Below are 6208 nucleotides of genomic sequence, written 5' to 3' on the forward strand. Positions count from 1 at the left end.
TTTTTTTTCTGAGGAGTCTGGCTAGAGGTTTATCGATTTTGTTTATTTTTTCAAAGAACCAACTCTTGGTTTCATTGATCTGCTCGACTGTCCTTTTGGATTCTATATTGTACATACTTTAAAAAAAATAATTTTTTATGACCTTCATCTTGTTTGTTTCCATGTTAACTCCTTAGTAGACTTTAAGTTCTTAAGAACAGAGGCAATTTATTTTCACCTTCATCTTCAACAAAATAGTTAACTCTTCCCCATGATCACTCCTTAGTAAATATTTATTAAATGAATGAAGAGACTATAGTTGATGCTTTTCTTATCCCTAAATTACCTTTTGAGTCTTGCCATCTAAAGCAGATTTAACTTGCTAGCACCGGGTAACCTCCTTAATTCTAAAATAATCTTTTGAAAGACTGACAAATCAGGTTAAATAATACTTATACTCATTACCCCTGAGGTTGTTAAATATTTCTAGTAAAATAATAAGACTAGATCCAATCTAGTTCCAAGAAAAATCCAAGATATCTTTGAGAATTTCTACTATTAACATGATCTATGAACTTCCTTCCTGTCAATAGTTTGCAAGGTTCCACTCAAATAATTACTTCTCATAAAATCTTCCTATTTTCCCAAAATAGAAATAATGTTTTACCTCTTCTGAACTCCCCTGACTCTTCAAATATCCATTTGACCACCAGGCTTAGAACTTTTGGATATAAACTAACACTGTATGTTTAACTCTCTTCCTAAACTATGAGCTCCTTTTATTTTATCCATCTGTTCATCCTTCTCTGGAGCATATTGACATATGCAGCAGAAGTTCAATTACTGTCTTAAAAAATGAATGAAGAATTCAGAGTACAATATGTACAATTTGATAAAGTCTGTCACAACTAAATGGAACAGTGGGCATCAACTGTACTAAAATTTATACAGGGAGAAACTGAGGTTTAGAAAACAGCAACAAAGCATTTTTGCAAAATGTTTCTTTAATCAATTATCTATAATACTAAATTTATAAAATTTTAGAAGGAGATATATTCCTTGAGATTTCTTACTAAGAGATCAAGATTCTATGTTTACTTATTGTTTTGTTTTCCGCTATGAAAAATACTTTTGGAAATTTTCTTAGAGATCCATAATGTTTATCTACTTGCAAGTCATTCCGTTAATTCATTCACTCCTATATTCTTTCAATAAGTGTTCACTGTGACTTATCCATGTGCAAGTCAGGGTACCAGCAAGGCTGAATGAATAGACAAAGACTGATAAAAATCACAATTCCTGCCCTAAATGGGCTTCTCAGGTGATGAAAAAGACTAATATAAACAAAACATTAGTGGAATATAACAAATAACGTAACTGAAAGGTGGTGGCATGCATACAGAAGGAGGTGCCTATCCAGAAAAAAGTGAGGGGCAGAAAGGGCATGCCTGAAATGAAACCTTGTAGGTGTGGGCGAGCAGGGAGGGGAGGAGAGTGTAAGTGGGTAGAAAAAGTACAACAGGACAGCATCAAGAGATGTATCTGCCCATTTAAGTAAAAGACAGAAAATTGTGCTTAACAACAAAATTCAACTTTATTCTGAAGACAGAGAAACACTGAAGTGTTTTAAGTGAATGACATGTTTATATTTGCAGTAACAATGTCAGCGAGTTGTATAGCAGGTGTGTTGGAAGACGTACAATTCCGATAAGAAAGATAATGAGCCTGCGCTGGGACTCATTTTCCTTACCTAGAGAATGAGAGGAAATCAACAGAGGATTCCTGAGGCTAATAATCTGTGATTTTCTAACTGTAGCGTCTCCCCTTTGACACAGTCTGAGGGATCTCAGGCATGGCATTTGCCTCTAAATTTCATCATCTCTAAAATGAGGAATTTGGGGAAGGCAATCTCTGAGGTCTCCTTCCACACAGACAATCCATGATCCTAAGGCCACTTTCTTCCTCTCAGGTAATAACAAAAGTGTCAGAGTGTATAAAACAATATTCAATAATTTTGCAATTAAAAAAATACAGGAAGATTGCACTCAGATGTCTACTCATCTCCAGCAATTAGAAAGTAATTATACTGCAAGTTTTTAAAAAGTCTCCCTAAACTTGATGGCTCAGCAAAAATTATTAATTGAAACTAAAAATAAACATGTAATCCTTTTCATGTTCCCCTCTTCTTCTACCCTAGTGTGATATCCCCAGGGAGCCCCTCCCCATTTCAGCAAGTAAGAAAATATTCAATGGCCTTTCCCATTGTTGATTCTTTATTAGAATCATGCGTCTTGCTTGAACAGAAAACTCTGTGGGTGACTGAGGGCTCCCGGTGTCCACCGGGTAATTAAGCATGGGATTATGAAAATTGGAATTGCTTATTCCCACCCTGAAGCTCCTGGAAGACCATTGCAGCTGACCCTAAGTGTGGATGATATATACATCATTGGACAATGAGAAAGAAATTGTAAATTGGAATTTAGAAGTCCAGGCTGTGGAGCAAAGCTTCCTTGGGTTGAATCCAGCTCTATCTCTAAGAGTATGATCTTGGAAAAACTCACAAACTTGCATAAATCTGAATCACTCCTCTAAAACAGGGATAATAATGAATAATAATGGCAACACCCATATCATTTGGTAAATAGAAAATAAGATACTTAGCTCCCTCTTTTAACTACCTGTCTGCAACTGATCCCTCTCATCCAGCTCAGCTTTTTCTTTTTACTATGACACTATCTTCCAACATACCATATACTGCACTTATTTGTTATTTTTATGCAGATTTATTTCTCCACCGCCATGAAGAATATATTAGATCCATGAGGGCAGAGCTCTTTGCTCTGTCTGATGATTATCCCAAATGCCCAAAATATTTCCTGCCATATAGTAGGCACTTGATAAACAGTTGTTAAATTAATTAGCTAATTATTTAACTACCAGTGAATGTGGACATTACCATCCAATGAATTTTAGATTAATTTATAGTCACTGATATCATCATCATCATCAAATTCTGTGTAATTTGGCATTTTTGTACTTATCAAGAATTGCCTTATTGACTCTTATTTTGTTTCTCCACCATTAATGGCATCCATGGTTACATGTGCAAGAGATGACGGAATCAGATTTGGTTCCTCTGGACTCGGCATGGTTGACTCCCTACTCTGCCAGGCACTGTGCCACATGCTGGGAGATGGAGAAAGGGAGAGCTAATTCCTAGCCTTCAATGCTTACAAACATGGTAGCGATTATTATCTTGCAATTAATGAACTGAATCTGAGGCTTCTAATGAATTCATTCCTTATCTAATTATGTCACTGGCGATACACACACACACACACACATACACACACACATCACTGGCGACACACACACACACACACACACACACACACACACACAGATAAATGGTCTTTTCCTCTCCTTTCCCAGTCCAGGAACTACAAGGGGAATCTAGGGAAACTTCCATGACCTGGAAGGCAGGAATAAACAGGGACAACTTGTTAAATAGGAAAGGACCTGCATCAAGAAATTCTGCCTCAATAGGTCTGAGGTGGGGGCTAGAAATCTGCATTTCTAAAAACATTTCAGGTCATCCTTTCCCAGTTGGGCTGCAGACTGTACATGTAGAAACACTAACTTGGGAATATTTCACCTGGGAAACCATTATCAGAGCATGTGATAGCTTTGTGATTCTGTGTATAGTGCTAGGAATCATGAGTAGTGTTTGCCAAGGGACAGAGAGGCTGAAATATGCATCACTACTTTCAACAGGGGCCATGGCTAAGGAAATGACTGAGGAAAAAAATGAGGAGAATCCAGGAATTCTCAGGAGACAAAGGACACTCTTCTTAGGTGGATAAGCTTGCTCTGAAGATCAACTTTGGAAATGATAGACTGGCTTCAGAGAACAGCCTTGGCAATCTCCTGGCCCTGCATCTCCTTCCCCCCTCAGTGCATCCTGAGAAGCAGGGGAATGGCCTGGAGTAAACTGAGACAACAGCTGGTCGGTGTCATGGCTTTCTGATTTTATTTTTAGTCTCTCTCTATGTATCTATGTATGGATGCATGCATGTATGGATTAATTGACTAGTCTATTTGAGGAGCAGAGGGTAGAAATGGGTCCTTTAGAGACAGATACTGATGAAGACTAGGAAGACTTTACTCCAAAAATTCTACATATAAAAATAACACCGTTAAAAGTTTCCTGAAAGACATGGCCATGGAGTCCCCAGTTTAAATACAAAAAACTGAGTTCAAGGAGATGGAAAGACATTCTGTTTCTAGAAGATGATCTTAGAGCTTGGTATAACTAGTTCCTTGGGTTTTTCTTCCCCACCAGCCACAAAGAAGGAGAAGATATTAAAAACTGTATATTTTAGAACACAGAAATACTAGTTGTAAGCTAGTAAATTATGAACACTTTTATCATTCCAGTGCAAAATTACTCAGGTTTCAACAATAATCTGTACTTTTCTAAAATGAAAAAACAAAACAAAACAAAACAAAAAGGATGACTCTGAAGAGAAGTTCATGTGACTCTCACTGCCAGAGTCTATTGAGCCAGCATCTAAAAATCAAGATTCTCATTCCAACCAGATTATTTTTAATTATCATAATTAATAATATCATTTCTAAAATACATAGATTATAAAATTAAATAGCATAAAATATGCATGGACAGCAATAAGATATTTAAATTCTCAGGATGGCCACCAACCAAAATGTTCATATCTATGCATTTATTAGTTCAATACTTATTGACTACCTACTATGTGCTAGGGCTATTAAAAGCTCCAGGGATACAATCTTGAATAAGAAGGAAAAAATCGGCCTTCAAGGAACATTCATTCCAATGGAAAGTAGGGATAACACTGAGTAGTGCCAGGTGATAGTAAGGCTGAGGGAGCTAGAAAGTTATTTGGTTCTTTTGTACAAGTGGAGGCAAGGAAGTTCTCTTGGAGGAAATGGGTGGATATCGACTGAGTTGACTGCAGAGAAGCAAGAATGGATGGGATGCCAGTTAGGTGGGATTTTTTTTTTTTTTGCATCAATTAATGTGACATAATGGTGGTTTTTGAAAAAATTGGTAGGAGGGAGGTGATAAGATCTGGATACAGTGGGATGCATTTTGGGAGGCGGAGCTCAAAGGGCTCCCTGATAGACTTCATTGAGAGGGTATGGAAAAGAGAACTCATGAATGACTCATAGATTTCTGGGCAGAGGAAGTGTGAAGATGGCCGTGTCATTTACTGATCTGAGGAATTTAAAGAAAGAGATTGGAGAACCGTATTTTTAGATATAGTCACACTGAAGTTCACACTTTGACCTGACACCGATCAGGTAAGTTACACACACACACACACATACTCACACATGGTTTCTACTTGGAAAATGCTACCCAATCCCCTATTGTCTTATTAGTATTTGCATGTAGGCTTTTGTACCAGTCCATATGCTATTAACTCCAAATTTGACTCTAAAGATATTAGAGACTCTAGAATCTCAATATTCTTATCTGCCATTAAAAAAAAAGAGAAGCATTTAAGAGAAAATGATTCCTGTATCAAGGAAGTACCAGAGGGAGCTAGGATCACAGTTTTCACGGAGGACAGAAAGGAGGTAGAGCTTACTTAAAAAGTTTATACCCCTGGGTGCCTGAGCTGCTCAGTTGGTTAGGCATTTGCGTCTTGATTTTGGCTCAGGTCATGATCTCACGGTTTGTGGGATGGAGCCCAATGTTAGGATCTGTGCTGAACAGTACAAAGGCTGCCTGGGATTCACTCTCTCCCTCCCTCTCTATCTGCCCTTCCCCTGCTCGCTCTCCTCTCTCCTCTCTCTCTTTCTCTTTCAAAAATAAATAAATAATGTTTAGGTAAGTTCCTTCTATTCTGACTTTCTCAAGTGTTTTTATTAAGAAAGGGTGCTGTATTTTGTCAAATGCTTTTTCTGCATCTATCGACAGGATCATATGGTTACCACCTCACACCAGTCAGAGTGGCTAAAATGAACAAAGCAAAAGACTACAGTTGTTGGAGAGGGTGTGGAGAGATGGGCACCCTCTTACACTGTTGGTGGCAATGTAAACTGGTGCAGCCACTCTGGAAAACAGTGTGGAGGTTCCTCAAAAAACTATCCATAGAACTCCCTTATGACCCAGCAATAGCATTGCTGGGGATTTACCCAAGAGAGACAGAAATGCTGATGCATAGGAGCACATGTACCCCAA

General features: G+C 37.9%; 1 long non-coding RNA gene across 2 annotated transcripts in view; it reads left to right on the forward strand.

Annotated features, from left to right (window-relative positions):
• LOC115281170 overlaps positions 1–3984 on the forward strand; it is an 18852-nt gene extending 14868 nt beyond the window's left edge. For both annotated transcript variants that reach the window (XR_003904141.1, XR_003904140.1), the window contains exon 4: positions 3754–3984. This is a non-coding gene — a long non-coding RNA (uncharacterized LOC115281170). The remainder of the gene's footprint in view (positions 1–3753) is intronic.
• The last annotated feature ends 2224 nt before the right edge of the window (positions 3985–6208 follow it).

The sequence above is a fragment of the Suricata suricatta genome, chromosome 16 (assembly GCF_006229205.1).
Source record: "Suricata suricatta isolate VVHF042 chromosome 16, meerkat_22Aug2017_6uvM2_HiC, whole genome shotgun sequence".
NCBI classification, from domain to species: Eukaryota; Metazoa; Chordata; class Mammalia; order Carnivora; family Herpestidae; genus Suricata; species Suricata suricatta.